Below are 16,999 nucleotides of genomic sequence, written 5' to 3'. Positions count from 1 at the left end.
TGTTTGACTGTTTACGTGGAGCGGTAGAGCTGATGTATTTATTTCTGTCTCTCTCACTTCCTCGGAGGGTGGTGTATGAAGCTGTGTTTGCCTGCGGCAGATCCCCCTGGCCGTCTCTGAGAGCTGCCATCTTCTTCTGCCAGCCCTCCATTAGGCCTGTAAGGTGTGTCAGTCAGCGCTCGTACACAGGGGCTTATGGGAAGACTGCAGGGAAGTGAGGAGTGAACGGTAACTTGTAGTGCGCACACACAAGACTCACCCACACATGCCAGCGTGTGTCAAATTAGGACAAGCAGGGGACAATTAAACTCTCTGTCTCTTACACACTCCCTCACACAAACACATATACACAAAGTTGGCTGTGGATGCAGTTGTCTCAGACCTCTTCCTCTTGTCTTCTCGTCTCTTTCTCCAGGTGATTATATGTATTGACTACTGCAACTCTACAGTAACACACTGTCTTACCCAGGTGCGATCAGCCGCGCTTCTAGACTGTTTACAGTGGGCGGCCGCAGTGAAGAGTGTGTGATGTGTCAAACTAGGTTTATAAAATATTTCACTGAAAGCATATGTCAGCAGTAATAGTGCAGTATAGATGCTTATATGTGTCAAATGTGAATTCTGCATTTTTTTTTAAGTGACTAACATTGTATTCAAGGCATACATTTTAGTGGTATTTTAATATTATTTATATATTGTAATATTTTTTTTGTGTGTGTGTGTGATTTTGATATGTGCTTTTGTCAACTGTATTATTAACTGTATTTTTATTTCAGTTTCAGTTTCAGCAATATTAGTACCTGTACTTCAAATTAAACTTTTTAATCCAATTATTTGGCAAGGCAAAACATTTTTTCCCCCTTTTTTTATCCAATATTTTTTATTCCACTTTATTTCAGTTACCAAAAACTATTTTTATTAAACTAGCTTTAGTTTTAGTTAACATTAATAATGTTGCCTAGAAATCAAATCTATGACTTTGGTGTTGCTAGCACAATGTTCTATTGTTGGATCTGCAATAGTCATAAGAGTAATAATAGCAATTATAGAGCCAACATCTGAAGTGAACTGCACAACTTCACCTGAGTTTGAGAACAATATTATTCAGCCAAATTCTGCCAAAGTATGCTTACTCTACTTAAAAACACTTGCTGCCTTACAGACAGGGAAAAAGAGACAGTGCGCTGCCTCTGAAAAGTGGCTTACACCTGTGAGTTTGCTGAAAAGAAAAATCTCTTTGTCATCTCTCAGCAGGATATGTGCAGTTCAGCTAATCATATTTGCTTGAAAAAAACATGCATTAGTTTGTTGAAGTTCATTTTAAAGGAGTTTGTATTGTACAAAGGTGCCTATTTTTAGGTAAAGGGCTAGTTCAGTGTAAATTCCAATTTTTTTCCAAACCTGTATGACTTTCTTCCAAAGAACACAAGATAAGATGTTTAGTGGAATGTTCATGCTGCTTTTTTTTTTTTTTTTTTTTTTTTTTTTTTTTGACGGTGACAGTAAATGGTGACCAAAAAGCTTTCAAGCTCTTAAAAAGGTCAAAATAAAATATAAAAAAAAAAAAGATAAATAAAAGTTATTTTAAACCGTAATGTCCCAATATTTGATTAAATAAATGCAGCCTAAAGGTCTTTGCACACTGAGTCATATTCTACATCCTAAAGGTTAATCACGCACAGAAACCTTGCACACTAAGTCAAATGAGTATTAATTAATCCATTAATTGATCATGCAAAAATAAAAAATTGCAGATCAATACAAAATGGAGTCTTGTGAGAATTTTTGTTGTCCGATCTCTTGGATGATCCCAATATTTCCTCGATCTTTTTATCTTTTAAAGAGGAAATATTGATAATATTGACATAATGTCAGGTCATATTTATTTTTTTACATGCAAAAATTTCGGATGAGAATTGCGGACTCAGTGTGCAATGGCCTTTTGTCAGCATGAGAGACCCCAAAATCTACAATAAAAATGTAGATCTGTTAGTATATCGCTAAAAACTAAATATATATCTCGTAAAGGAGTGTAATATGATATGTTTTAGAATATGTGGTAGTGCAAATGAGAATTGAGAGTCCGTTTTTCAGTGAACACCTTTTTTTTCCAGTCTGTACTGGAATGTCATGGAGGTGGATAAATGATTATATGTAAATTAGAATTTTAATTTCTATATAAATTGTCCCTTTAAAACAGTGGACACAAGCAGTACAACTTAAAATGTGAAACTATTTTGATTAGTTTTTCCCCCTGAAGTATGTGTGGGTTGTCTAGACGTGTGCAGTACTTGTTTGCCATTACTATTTGTGAACCAGTACATCAGGAGTCAAGCATAACAATGCATACGAGTTTTGAATCAAATACTTTTGAATCCTCTTCATACATTTATAGAATTTCTACAGTCTCAACACTCAAACTCTTGACAGATCTCACTCTGTCTCCATCTGTGTCTCTCTCAGTCTCTTTTTCTCTCTTTCCCTGCGGAGGAGGCCTGCCACATCTCTCCTCTCTCTTGTTCTTCACTGTTGTTCATGGATGTGGGGGCAGTGCAGTATCAGATAACTTTATCCTGGGCCAGTGCCAGTATTTTGCGCACGCAAATGCACGCACATACACACACACCAGCTGTGTGGGTGACTCGGCTCCCAGGCAACGGCAGGAGGTCAGGTAGTCCTTTGCATTGCATGCTGGGAGTGTAGGAGTGTGGGGGTGTGTGACAAGTTATTTCAGCTTTTGTTTAAAAACATGTGCAACAGTTTTGCTAAATGTCCAAAATGATTTGCGCAGGAGTAGCTGTGGACTGTCGTCAAGTTGAGCCACTCAACTTTGTGTTGAGTTATTATGCTTTTTTTTTATATTGTCTTTCCAGCAGGATGCAGAAAAGACGAGATGAAGACTAAGTGCATTCAGTTCAGTTCAGATAGCTTGAGTTCTTCATGAAGTGTTTGTAAAAATCCATCACACAGGACTATCACGCTGATATATGACTTCCATTTCATTCACAACATAAGCCCCATTGGTCACACAAGGTTCATATGGCGAAGTCAGCATTGCTTTTAATTATCAAAACCTTGCCTGGTCCTGCTGTGCTCATCTCCCTGAATATTGTCTATGGATCACAGCTAAATCAGTCAGCGCATTCAAAGCAATGATTGTGGGTGGTAAAAAATGAGACAAAAAGGAAAAGAAAGAATTGTAAGAAATGTTTCTGTTACCATGACAACCATCTCCACAAAAATGCCTTTGGCCCTCAGGTCAGGTTTGGATGGGGGTTCGGACAGCTCATGGAGAACAGGTTGATTTTTTTTTTATTATATTTATTTCATTTTAATTGTATTTATAAAGTGCTTTTCAATTTGCACACACAAACACACACTTATACAGGTGCTTATACACACTTATAAATATGAATGTCGTGGAAAAGTCATTTATTTCAGTAATTCAACTCAAATTGTGAAACTTGTGTTTTAAATAAATTCAATGCACACAGACTGAAGTACTGTAGTTTATGTCTTTGGTTCTTTTAATTGTGATGATTTTGGCTCACATTTAACAAAAACCCACCAATTCACTATCTCAGCAAATTAGAATACTTTATAAGACCAATAAAAAAAAAATTGTGAATTGTTGGCGTTCTGGAAAGTATTACAGTACATGTACTCAATACTTGGTAGGGGCTCCTTTTGCTTTAATTACTGCCTCAATTCGGCGTGGCATGGATGTGATCAGTTTGTGGCACTGCTGAGTTGGTCTGGAAGCCCAGGTTTCTTTGACAGTTGCCTTCAGCTCATCTGCATTGCTTGGTCTCTTGTTTCTCATTTTCCTCTTGACAATACCCCATAAATTTTTTTGTGGGGTTCAGGTCTGATGAGTTTGCTGGCCAGTCAAGCACACCAACACCATGGTCATTTAACCAACTTTTGGTGCTTTTGGCAGTGTGGACAGGTGCCAAATCCTGCTGGAAAATGAAATAGCATCTCCAAAAAGCTGGTCAGCAGAAAGAAACATCTCCACAAATCTTGATAAACGGGTGCAGAGACTTTGGTTTCCAAAAAACACAATGAACCAACACCAGCAGATGACATTGCACCCCAAATCATCACAGACTGTGGGAACTTAAAACTGGACTTCAAGCAACTTGGGCTATGAGCTTCTCCACCCTTCCTCCAGACTCTAGGACCTTGGTTTCCAAATGAAATACAAAACTTGTTCTCATCTGAAAATAGGACTTTGGACCACTGGGCAACAGTCCAGTTCTTGTTCTCCTCAGCCCAGGTAAGACGCCTCAGGAGTGTCTTAACAAGAGGAATACGACAACTGTAGCCAAATTCCTTTATGGTTGCTCTTGATGCCTTGACCCCAGCCTCAGTCCATTCCTTGTGAAGTTCACTCAAAATCTTGAATTGATTTTGCTTGACAATCCTCATAAAGCTGCATTTCACTCAGTTGGTTGTGCATCTTTTTATTCCACACTTTTTCCTTCCACTCAACTTTCTGTTAACATGCTTGGATACAGCACTCTGTGAACAGCCAGCTTCTTTGGCAATGAATGTTTATGGCTCCTTGTGAAGGGTGTCAATGATTGTCTTCTGGAGAACTGTCAGATCAGTAGTCTAGCGAACCAAACTGAGAGACCATTTTGAAGGCTCAAGAAACCTTTGCAGGTGTTTTGATTTGATTAGCTGATTGGCATGTCACCATATTCTAATTTGTTGAGATAGTGAATTGGTGGGTTTTTGTTAAATGTGAGTCAAAATCATCACAATTAAAAGAACCAAAGGCTTAAACTACTTCAGTCTTTGTGCATTAAGTTTATTTAATACACGACTTTCACAATTTGAGTTGAATTACTGAAATAAATGAACTTTTCCATGACGTTCATGTCCTGGTCAAAATGCTTCTTAAAAAATGTGTGTTGACACAATGGAACTGGAACTGGAACCTAGCATTTATTTTTTTGTATTATTATATTAAAATAATCTAGCTCATATTCATATTAAAATGCAGGAAAAAATATAATAAGCAAGATATAGACTTATATAGAATCATATATATTTTTTTAAAATCACACAGTTGATGAAACCTCTGAATTTGAGGTTTCACTGAAGTGTGGATCATTATTTTAATGCATACGCACTCCTGGTTTCTGTTAATTATTATTATTATTTTTTTTTTTTTTACATTTTAATGATAATAGCAGAAATACTACAAATATGTATGCTGTATCGAGTGCTTTTGAATGTTGTTTTGGACAGAGTCAGAAGTCAAAGAGTTAATCTAAAAAAAATGTCCTCTTCGGTAATGTACATTTTATTTTAAAATCAAACGTCAGAACATTTACTTGACTGAAATAGAACTGAAAACATTTAGCTCACAGTAATGGCAAAAGTAGCACAGCTCAGTACAGCTGATTTTATTAAGTCCATAATATGGTGACTGGAGGCCATTGCTACCTCAGCACTGGCTTTCTGAGGGTCGCCGTGGAAACTGGGGCTAGGCCATACCTCAAACTGCTCCTGACTGCCACCTGATGGTTGGGCAAAACACCTTTGTTTACCAGATTAATCACTGTGCGTTTAACAAAGGGAGCACAGTGTTACAGCAGGGGCTGCAGTTGAAGAAGTTCTACAAAGTGGCCTTTGTTAGAGGAGCTGCAGTTGGTTCAAGCATCCAAAAAAAAATAAAAAATAACAGATGGATTTAACTTTTTGAGCCCTGGGCAATGAACACGTCCCATTAAGTTCTGTCCCTCTATCACAAACACATAAAAAAAAGCCTGCAGCTGTCCTACTCCCCCAAACTCCATGTGTTGCTCTGGATTCATATACTCTTTCTGTCTCTCTCTTTAGGCCTTCTGGACATGTCTGTCTTCACTGAGGGACTGGCAGTACCATGAAAGGAGAAGCTGTCGTGCAGCTCTTGATGGCTGTACACTAATTGCTGACCCTAACAGGTCCAATTAGAAGCTACATGCGCCCTGCGCGGGCCCAGGGGACTACACATCCCAGCATGCCGAGCACTGACACTTTCAGAGTGACATGAACAAGACAGCAACCAGACGTGTGCTCTTTCTTCTTTTCCCCCCATGCTTTCTCCATCGAAAATCACAGGCTAGTTTGTGAGGGCTGAGAGGCACATCCAAGTGACTTTTTATGGGCTGCAGATGCAGCTCCAGTTGGAATCTTTGGTACTTTACTATAAACAGAGATGATGAAATTACAGAGAATCAATAGTTTTCAAAAGTACATGAACCACCAGTATGTTAGCTGTGTCGCTTCTGATTATAAAAACTGAGCAGTTTAAAAGTAAAATAGCTATATTTGAATGTGAGGTAAGTTGTGGAACTAAATAAATAAAAATAATGTTAGTATTAGTAATTATTTTATGTAATTATACGTAATATAATCCTGCTGTGTGGATATAATATAATATTATTTAATTTAATATAATAATCTATTCAACCATATCAGAGTTTGTTTCGATGCATTGGCTTTTTTTTTGCACTATTCAGTTGTTCCACAAGGTGGCAGCACTGACCCGCAACGTTGTTTCACAGTAGAAAACACAACTAAAGAGAGAAAACAACAACAACATAATACCGGAGTAATGCCATGTCGACCGCCTGCATTCGCACACGCTATTAAATTGAGCATACTTTGAAAGACTATGCTTTTGACTCTACGAACGAAGTATGCTTTGGTCTTTAGAAGTAACATAGTTGTCAACCAATCACATTAAAACTTGTCAGTTTGAGAAAGTGCTTGCTGTTTTAGTGACACATGTATCAGACAGTCAGTGAACGGGCTGCAGGCATGACACTGATGCTGGTTTGATAGAGCCATGCGGCTGGACCTTTCTTGGTCCTGTCTATCTCCAGTGCTAATCTGGCGGTCTCTAGCAGCCCCATATGGATCCCATTATGTCTCGGCTCTGTCACAGAGGAATTACAGGGCATCAGGCATGAGAACATGATGACCGTATCAAAACGTTGTCATGTCCTCTCCACAGAGCTCTGATGTGGTATGCACACATGCTCTGACATTGCCCTAGATTGCAGCATGGTCGCTGTCCTCCCGATTCACAGGCAAATCAATAGCATTATGTTTTGTAGCCCTCACAATCTTTACATCATAGACAAGTCCCGAGGGCCTGGAAATTAAACAACTGCAAATGGAATGAATAGAGCCCAAAATAATTTAAAGGAAATGCTTTTAGAATGAGAAGCATTGCGTGTAATTATTTGTCAAAGTTAGCTACAGAAACTATTTGTTTTCTCTACTAAAATCTAAAATATAACTTTTTTTATCATTTGAATTTGTACATCCATCTCGATTTTCGTTCCTCACTTGAGCTTTAAGGCTCTTGAAAAATTAATTCAAAGGACATTGTTTGTTGATTGATTCTCAATATGGAAAATGAATCCGAAATTGTATAGATATTTTATAAGGCGTTATTATTTAACAGTTTCATCTTGAAATAACATAACTGATTGAGCCATTGAAGCTCATGCGATATTACATTATGTATAGATGATAAATCGTGCCGGCTATGTATTTTCCTCAGCAGTAAGAGGGAAAGACGGCGATGTTAGCGCACAAAAGAGAAAGAGTTGAGAGATCAGCCCCATTTTCTGCCATTTACAAACACCTTGTTTAGTTTCCCGTGTTTACTGAGCGCCTGCACGTTGATTCTCCTGACATTGACGCATCGCCCTGGAAAAAAAGAGAAAGAAGCGGGATAGATAAATAACACAACAGCGACACTGCTCCGTAATCCCTTTTGTTTCGCTGGATTTGTTCTCCTCACATGCTAAAGCAAACAATCCCCCGTAAAAAAACTTGGCTTGGAACTCCCCCCCCCCCCTCGACAAGCCCCCTCCCTTTACACCCGTGTGTGAGAGAAAAGATATTTAGTGACTTTGATATGTAAAGCTACAAAATCTTACCTGAGGCTACACAATCATCTCTCTTCCACAATCCAGTCAAATCAGGAGAGAGAGCGAGAACAAAAGAGATACGATAGGACACAAGAGCAATGCAAATCTTGCTTTCTGATGAGAACAACAAAGAAGGGGGGGGGTGAAAGAATGGATGAGGAGATTAAAGGGAAGACAAAACCCACATTTGGCCGGCTCTGGATTAGAAACCCTGCTCTCTCGCTCAGCAACCCAGTCCATCGTTCTGAGATGTAGATTTCCACTAGGACCCTGTTATTAAATGCAAAGGGTTAAAAGCGAAAGCTGTGAGGTGAAAGTGGACAATAGACTAAATGCTACATGTGCTCAGGGCAACACATCAAACTAATTTAACAGAGCATGCCTCTGTGATGTAGAGGTCAGATCCGGAGAGTTGCGCGTCCCGAAGCCCACAATGCTTTTTTTCTTCTTCTTTTTTTGTTTAATGAAACAAGCAATGGAAAGAATGCTCGGCCATTTAAAATGCCTGACCCCGGACTTTAACACAGCACTTGTAAATTAGCCACACAGACAGCCTTAGCCGAAAGGTCACAAGCGTGTTTTTCTGCTCCTCTTTCTTTGACATAATCTAAAATGGAGGGTCTGAAATTAGCTTTAACCTCCCGAATGACACGTTTATTTACATAACCGCTATGGACAGAGGGAGCAGTTCAACGCTAGATCAAAATCAACACATTGTTTTTGCCACGTCGCGAGCAGTCGCCCAGTGACCATCTCCGAGTGGCCCGGGGATATTTGTTGTCAAGACGAGAGCTCGGCAAAGGGCTTCAAATAATCTAATCTGGTGCATCTAAGTGTGTTCTGCCCTAACGCGCCTCTGACCCCATTCTGTTCTCATGGATCCTGGCGGTGGGGGCCGAGGGGGGCTCAGGCGTGGCGTGCTAATCCGCCGAGTCAATAGCGGCAGCAAGCGCTTGCGAATAAACTGGTGCCGCGGTGGTGGCACTATCACGACTTGGCTTGACTCTAATGCCAGTGTCTCCTTAGGGGAAGGACTTTATTTCAACATTGTTAAGGGAGGGCTTCGGAAAAACATTAGCGTCAAAGCGCATGAGCTTTTATGGAACAGCACTGAGAAAGAGCACGAGGAGAAAACCTGTCACAGCAGTTCTGGTCTCTATGTGATCGCATGAGGGCGACCTGCAGTTTTAACTCTGTCAAGGCAAGAGTCTGGAGGTTTCCTGCATCCTTCTGCCTTTTGATAGCGCATGTGAAATGCAAGAATAAACGCGTTGGCTTGGCACACGATCCGTGTCCACTGGGCCTTTGCGAGATGACCTTTGCCTGGTGAAGGTCGGACTGAGTTTTTAAGCATTATACGCATTAATTTGAGAGATTATTCATATTAGTGGATGTGCACAAGGTTTTGACTGTTATTTTTCGTTTCCTTGAGGATGTCAAAGACCTTTTTGCTGGGCATGTACCTTTTTTGTTTGTGTCTTTTTCTGGAGGCCTCAGTGATAGTTTTGATTCGCTGAAATGTGCTTTTGGTACCCTATTTCTTTAATATTAGATTTTTTTCAATGTATTATTATTATTATTATTATTATTATGTTTTTTAAGGTAGTATTTTAAAATTCACTGATTAACAAATTACATTTTCTGCCTGGGGGGGGGCAAATGTGAACAAATTATTATCATTATTAAGTTAGGAAAAATTTATAGATTTTTTTATTTTATTAAGATTATTATAATTTTATTTATCTGTTTATGTATCATTTATTTGTCACATTCAACACCCACTTAGCTTACTAACACAAGAGGGCACATGGCACAATTTGGTGGGTAGACTGTGGGTGTGTGTGCCCTTGTGTGTGCGTGCATTTATTTATTTTTTCATACATGTAAAAGGCTTGCATTTTAAAGTGATTGATTAGATGAGTGAGTAATGTGTGTGTGAGTGTGTGTTTAACAGTTAACGCGGCAGGGAGTGGACAGAAGGGCCAAGTGTGACAGGTGGACAGACATGATAAGGAGAGAGTGGTGCAACCCAGCGCTCAGCAGAAGCAGACCTCAGGAGAATATCCAGCCAAAAGCAGCTAATAGCTGATAATCATCAGAGATAGAGCCACTGAAGATTTTCAGTCTCTGTGGAATAGTCCGTTCATTCAACTCCAGCACAAATTCTCCTCCTTAAAAATGTTATATGTTAATAAAGTTTTATACAACAGGACAATTAATGTTGGGAATGAAGGACTGTGCCATGGTTAGCATAGTTTACTGCTTACGCTTTGCCCCAGGTTAAATTTAAATTTTTTTGTGTGATATTCACATATGTACTGTAAAACTGTATGGTGTTTGTGACTGCCCATAGGATATTTGAAATCACTAATTAAATCTCTTTCATTTCACTTTTGTTTATAGATCCGATGAAGAGTAAATCAAGACTTTCTGCTTTACAGATTTTACATCAGTGTCTCATTGCAAACTCAGCAATGTTGTAACTCCAAGAAGGCGGCATGGTTAGTATCGTTTTTTCTTTCTCTGTGATGTTAATTTTATATTTGACTTTATGCTATTTTTACTGAGCCTTTCTGCTTCACAGGTTTATCTTAGAGTTTCAAACTGCTCACATTTGCTAACAGTAAAGCAGACATAACTCATTCAATTAAGAACAAATAATCTGTTCCATGCCATTTGCCATCATTTTTATAGCTCTATACGTTTAATGCATATCAGCAATTGACTCACTTGTTTCTATTTTTGTTTAAGGGACAAGAGCAACCCACTAAATGTGTGGTTACAAGCGGCAGCCCTATGTGAGACCAATTCATGAAACTAAGAAATGTTCAGGTATGGAAGGACGATTTTGATTGATATGTATTTACTTCACCATCAAACAGATTGAATGAAGGATCAGATCGGAGCTTGTTTGTGTCGAGCCGAATGATGTTTACGGTACAGTATCGTTCGAGCTTAGTGATTTATCACAAACGTGGCAAACAGTGAGTCAGTCAGCAGTGTGGGTGGCAATGTGTCACCAACACACAGCGCCATCTGCTAGGAGTTTGTTCAACAAAGATCGATTGTGCTTCGAGACGCTCCCTCTCTCTGTCGGTTTCTCTCCTGTGTTCGTTCTCTCACCTCCTCTCCTCTCCTCTCCTTTCCTCTACTCCGCACAGAGGAGGACGTGCAATGCCAAAATAAGAACGAGATGTTGGAAGGCACCGGAGAGGAAAAATGATCGGTTTGCCGTCTCGTTGGGAGCGGTCCAAATCTGGAGCTTCATCTGAAAAGTTTGTTTTCACAGTTGGTCATTGCTTATAAAGCCCATAAAACTTTACAAACGCACATATAACGACAGCTCACGGTGGTCCCTGGGGGTTAGTGGAGGCAAGTCGACATGTGACTTTCAAAAAGAGCTGTTTAGCATACTAAAATACATCACTGTGCCCCACGAAAGGGTCAAGTACAAATGGTCAGATCTCAGGAGATGAAGCTTCGCTCTAAATGCTTCCTGCAGAAATCAAGATCTACGATATGTGTCGGCCATTATGTGAGACGTACGAGGTAAAATTGCTAATGTAAAATTGGTAATGTGATTAGAACGGTCCCTGGCAGGCGAGACCGGGGCAGTGGTAAACAAGCCAGCACTCCTTATGTGTAAGTGAAGATGGTGGAGGAGACACAGACTCGAAATGAATAACCTCAACCCGGCCTGTTTGCCCCGGAGCTAGAGGTCAGGACCCGTTTGGAAACGGCGTGTAATGGCGTTTGGACATACTTGTGCGGGTGCCGGACCAGTCTTCTGCATTTTCTGCCCTTTAGCTTCTTACATGCCAGTTAAAGTCACTGAGGACAGCAGCTGATATCTCTTTTAGTGCCAAGACAGGGGATCCGTTTGTTGACAGTGCCGTCCATACATACACCAGATTGGGATCTGTGGTCTTGGTAAAGCCAAGGGTCTTACCCCCATCAGACTCGCAGTGGTGACCCTTGTTTTGGTGTTTATGCCCAGGCAGGTGTGCCCATGATTGTGGGGTGCATGAACTGACATCCGTCAGGGCATCCGTTCCCTTAGCGTGAATGTAAATAGCCTACAGCCTGTGGGTGAGGCCCTTGTCTGTTTACCTGCCAAAGGAGGGCAGAGAGGGGGCTATAAGCACAGAAGGCCTCCTTTGCCCTGGTGTTCCAGGTGGCCCCCAGGGTCAAGGTCCCTCGTTTAGCTTTCTAAAAGGACTATGGGTGTGTTTTCATACTTTGTTTTATATTATTAATACAGCCTATTGTCAAATTCAGCATTTGATTGCACTGATACCAGTGTTTGAAGATCGTCAGGAATGATTCTTGTGTACAGCCAGCTCTCATTAATTGTCGGTTCTCTTTTCTGTCCCTGCTACAGGGAAGAAACAGCACCGAGTCAGAATTTAAAAAGTGTGTTGCTGGATTGCCTCTTTTCTTTTTGTTTTGCACATTCTAACATTCTCATGTTTGCCATTCATTATTTAAAAGCCAATAAGCATCTTATTTGGAAAGCGGTGTTGGAGTCTCCTTAGAGTAGAAATATTTTCAGAATTTGGCCTTAAATTTGAGTGAAAAATGTCTTAAAATAGGTTGCATTTGGGCCTTAATTACAATACGAAAAATATTAAGGATAGAATTAAATATGTGACATTTCTGTCTTTCAATTTGTGAACAAAATGTGAGATATTATAATATTTTGCCCAGTTTGTCTTATACAATATTGGCTATGTTGTATGTATCAAGTTAGATAACTGTTCTGTGTTGCCAACAATATTAGATTGTATGTGAATACTCATACTACCATTTGAAATCAGTAAGATTTGTATTTATTGATTTATTTATTGTAAGAAATGGAATTAGTTAGGACCAATTACATTGATCAAAAGTAACAGTAAAGACATTTATAAAATTAAAAAAGAATGTATCATGTAGCCTAATTGTTGTTCTTTTGAACTATTTCTATTCATCAATGAATTCTGAAGAAGCTCAACTGTTTTCAACATTGATAATTATAAGAAATGTTTCTTCAGCACCAAATCAGCATATTAGAATGATTTCTGATGGACCATGTGATATGTGGCTGCTGGAAATGTAGCATTGCCATCACAAGGATGAATGACATTTTAAAATATATTAAAATAGAAAAGTTATTATAAATTGTAATCATTTTTCAATAGACCAGCCGAACATTTGAACCGTAGTCTGCAGATATTCACAATATGCAAACAAGGGGCAACAACACCACATTTTTCCACTTGAGCAGTGTCTGATACCCCACCCTCACTGCTGACAATGATGGGAATTTGATTTGCAAACTTAGAAAAGAAAGTGTAATAGCCTGCGTATTGTTGTCATTAGAGTTGTTTTTCTGGTTATTTCCTTAGGGACGAAAAGGAAAATTCAGAGGGAACGAGAATAATAAATGCAAATTATAAATCCGTTTACCAAACACCGGTAAGAGCATCTTTCCTCCTTTTTTCTAACACCCCAAACCTCACCACTTCCTGCCTGTCCTTTGGGAAATGGCCACACTTCTCCAGTCCGCCTATGAACAAACATCTGCTGTGAAACACGGAAGCGTTCCCCTGGTGATTTGTTTCCAACAGATCCCCTCATCCCATGTGCTGTTGGATCACGTGTTAAAACTGGCGACAATAGAGCATGTCCCGGCAATCTGAAAAATAGACAAAAAGTCAGAGAACAAATTTACAGATTTTTAACGAAGTTTATTTTTTGGTCCCCCCCTCCCTCTTCATCCTGATGTGCTCTCAGCAGTGCTGCAGTTCCTCCTCCGTTAATTCGGTTCCTAAACACCTGCTTTTGCACCTTTAATAATTATAGCTGGAACTTTTGTTAATCCGCTCTAATAGTGCTCAAGCTGAGTCCGTTTGCAGCTAATAATTACGGCAGTCGGCATGGGGTTTGGCTCGTCTCTGGTGTAGACTGTGTGATACAATACCGATCACAGCTTTAGCAAGCTAACATCTCGACTGGGATAACTCAACATCACGTCCCTGCCTCTTCCTACAGCTGTCTCTTAAAACTCTGCGCTCTCTAAATGCAATATTCATCAATCTTCTGGGACATTTATTTTGGAGATATTAGTGCAAACTTGACCTTAAAAAGAGATGAATTAATAGGATGGAAATATATCAGGAAAAATAAACGAATTCTTGAAGCCTTGAAGGAAGAGCAAACAAATCATTGGCACGGATCTCACCTTTGGGAGTTGTCATACTTTGCGTTTTTTCTTCTTCACTCTCTCTCTTCTTCTTCTTCCTCCCTGCGAAAAGTTAGCTAGCGCTTGCATATCATCATTAGTGTGGCTGCTGCTCCTTCAGAGATCAAATGCTGTTTTCTCAGCACTAGCAGAAAGTCTGTTGGTTTTAAACTCCAGAGGGTTTGCCCCGAGGCATTAAAAACATAGGCATGTCAATCTGTGCATGTCGAAAGCACTCTCACAGGCTGCTAGATAAAAAAACGGCGATCATTTAAATGGTAAATAGTCTAAATGTTTGGCGTTTGAAGAGTGGAGGAATGGCAAAATAGATGCTGCTATGGTTCATAGGGAAGCAACGAGGGGCAAAGAGGCTTCTGCCTACCATTTCATACGCTATGGCTAATCGTGCGTGTATCAGAGCGTCTGATCATTAGCGTTGAATTGAAAGGAGAGTTCTAAGGCCGGGCTTCCAGTCTCAGATCTTTCTGTATTAACACTTTGCAGCGGTGCAGAGAAGAAAACGCAGGCAGCAAAACAGAGTAAAAAGAGGATTCTCCAGTGATTCAATACTGACTGCAAACACTTTAATATCTGAAAAAAAAATCCTGAGGTGCAATCAGCGAGTGTAGAACATACTGTAGAGCAACAGAGAGTGAGAGAAAAAAAAGGATGTGTGAAATCAGGGTGATCTTCATGTTCATAAATGCAGAATATCACCGTACTGACAGAATCTTCAAGGTGAACCCTTAAATATTTGTGCACCTTGATACAGTTGCATAGTGGTGCTCTCTTTTACTGGTAAAGATGAAGAAACTTTGCTAGAGAAAGGCAGATTTGTCTTTAAATTTAAAGGATACTTTTTTGGTGCTTTCTGAAATAAAACTCCTTTTGTCTTCAACAGAAAATACAAGATAAAAAGTAAACATTAGTGATGCATAAATGCTGGCATAATTTTCATTCATATTATGTTAATATTTAAACTTTTAGCCTTGGTTAAAGCCGAATCCTCTGAACCAAGTTGAACATTGCACAAGTGTGGCGTTTTGGTGGTGCAGAATAAAAGTCAAAAGCGTGATGATTAGATCTCGCTGAATGTTGATCTTTTTCAGTGTCTACCCAAACATAAAAATGCATATTTGCATGATCCAGACGTTTAAAAAAAACTGATGTTTGATTTTTCTTTAATTTTTTCAGAAACATCTTATACATAAATATAATGTGTGTGTGTGTGTGCGTGCGTGCGTGCGTGCGTGCGTGCGTGTGTGTGTGTGTGTGTGTGTGTGTAAAAAAGGAATGCTCCAAAATTAACTTCTCTCAAAAATAACTGATAACTTTAGTAATCTGAAAAGATTTGTTCATTAAATACAAAATTTCGGGCAAAAACTAAAATCTCTCTATCTCTATTTTGCACTTAAAAATGTACTTGTAAAAAAATAAAAAATAAAAATCTTTTTTTTTTTTATTTGGTCATGTTTTATACCACTTAAAGCATCAAGAAGCCCCCTCAACTAAGTGTAAGTCACCCCTAGATAGAACCACACTATACAAGACACATATGAGATCATGTTTGGGAGGATAAAATCAGGTTTAGAAGAAAGTAAAAGAGAAAGCACCCTACACCAATTTGATTATTTTCATTATTTTCAATGTGAGTCAATGCAGTAATAAAAGAAGAGTGATAAAGAGGCAAAGGGAACAGAAAGGTATGATGGAGACAGCGCAGGGTAAGTCTGAGACGCAGCATCATGGCTGTGGTAGGACTCCGGCCTGCTGTCCTCCCCGTGTCCTCTCCCAGCGCCCCAGAGTCACGCATCACTCATCGTGTCACAATGAACTCCAGATGCTCTCACCCAGGAGAACCATCCCACCCCTCTCATCCCTCTTCATTCCCTCCAACAATTTAGTAATGAAATATTGATTTTTAGTTAGATTCATATTGATGCTATTAGCTTTGCATTGATAAATCACAGCTCTGTGCCCGTCGGTGGCAGAGCAAGTGTTTGCGGTGCAGTGCTGGGGAGATTACAATCAAGCAATTGATGTGTTAATTTGATGGATATCTTTGATTTCTGTGTCGTATTTTCTCTTTCCTTTTTTTTCTCAACGCTGTCCTCTATTTCCACGAACTGAGTTTCATAACAATGCTTTAGCACAAATCACACACAGCTGGATTTATGAGAGCCGCTGTCCACTGGAGCGCCTGCAGCCTCTCTTGCTCCGTCTCTTAGTGTGTGTTTGTGAGAAGGTGATATCATACTCTTCGCCTCAAATCACCCACGCAGCATTTGAATGTCAGCCTGCACACATCCCAATTAAAGCCCTGAGAGAAAGAGAGGTGAAGCTAAAACTTAAAGCCCTTTTATTCTCCACCCACAGAATGTTTCTATAAACACAGCTGAGCAATAGATGATCATCAGCATTTCATGTAACATGATTAAATACGCAATATTTTAATTAAAGCCAGTCTCAACAGATGTATTTCTTCTAAAACAAATAAGTAAGGTGACTGTTGCTTAACGTTCATGCAGTTAGTAAGACGCTTCGGTCAGAAACCACCTGTTAAATGATAATCTGTAACACATAAAGAATAAAATTTTATAGATATTTTTTTTAAAACTGATAGTTTTCTGTATTTTAACTGGATAAGTTGTATTAAACTGCCATATAAGGCAGATAAACACAATTGCGATCTGATTTTGATTATGATTTTTGATATGATTTTATCATATGTTTAGCTTCACAGATATTAAATATTTTGTGAATTACTTGAATCTGAAGATAGCTAGACCCACAATATTCCCCCAAATGTCAAAGTAATGGCATATAAAACTACATA

The 16,999-nt window shown here is 39.3% G+C and overlaps 1 long non-coding RNA gene across 1 annotated transcript in view; it reads left to right on the top strand.

The window, feature by feature from the left end:
* Window positions 1-66: 66 nt before the first annotated feature.
* The window catches only part of LOC132144697 (uncharacterized), a 30,466-nt gene continuing 13,533 nt past the window's right edge, over window positions 67-16,999 (top strand). The window contains exons 1-4 of the long non-coding RNA XR_009434380.1: window positions 67-228; window positions 416-469; window positions 10,344-10,441; window positions 13,328-13,397. This is a non-coding gene — a long non-coding RNA (uncharacterized LOC132144697). The remainder of the gene's footprint in view (window positions 229-415; window positions 470-10,343; window positions 10,442-13,327; window positions 13,398-16,999) is intronic.

The sequence above is a fragment of the Carassius carassius genome, chromosome 8 (genome assembly GCF_963082965.1).
Source record: "Carassius carassius chromosome 8, fCarCar2.1, whole genome shotgun sequence".
NCBI lineage: Eukaryota > Metazoa > Chordata > Actinopteri > Cypriniformes > Cyprinidae > Carassius > Carassius carassius.
The sequence above is the reverse complement of the archived record's forward strand: the minus strand, read 5'-3'. Positions and strand labels throughout refer to the sequence as shown.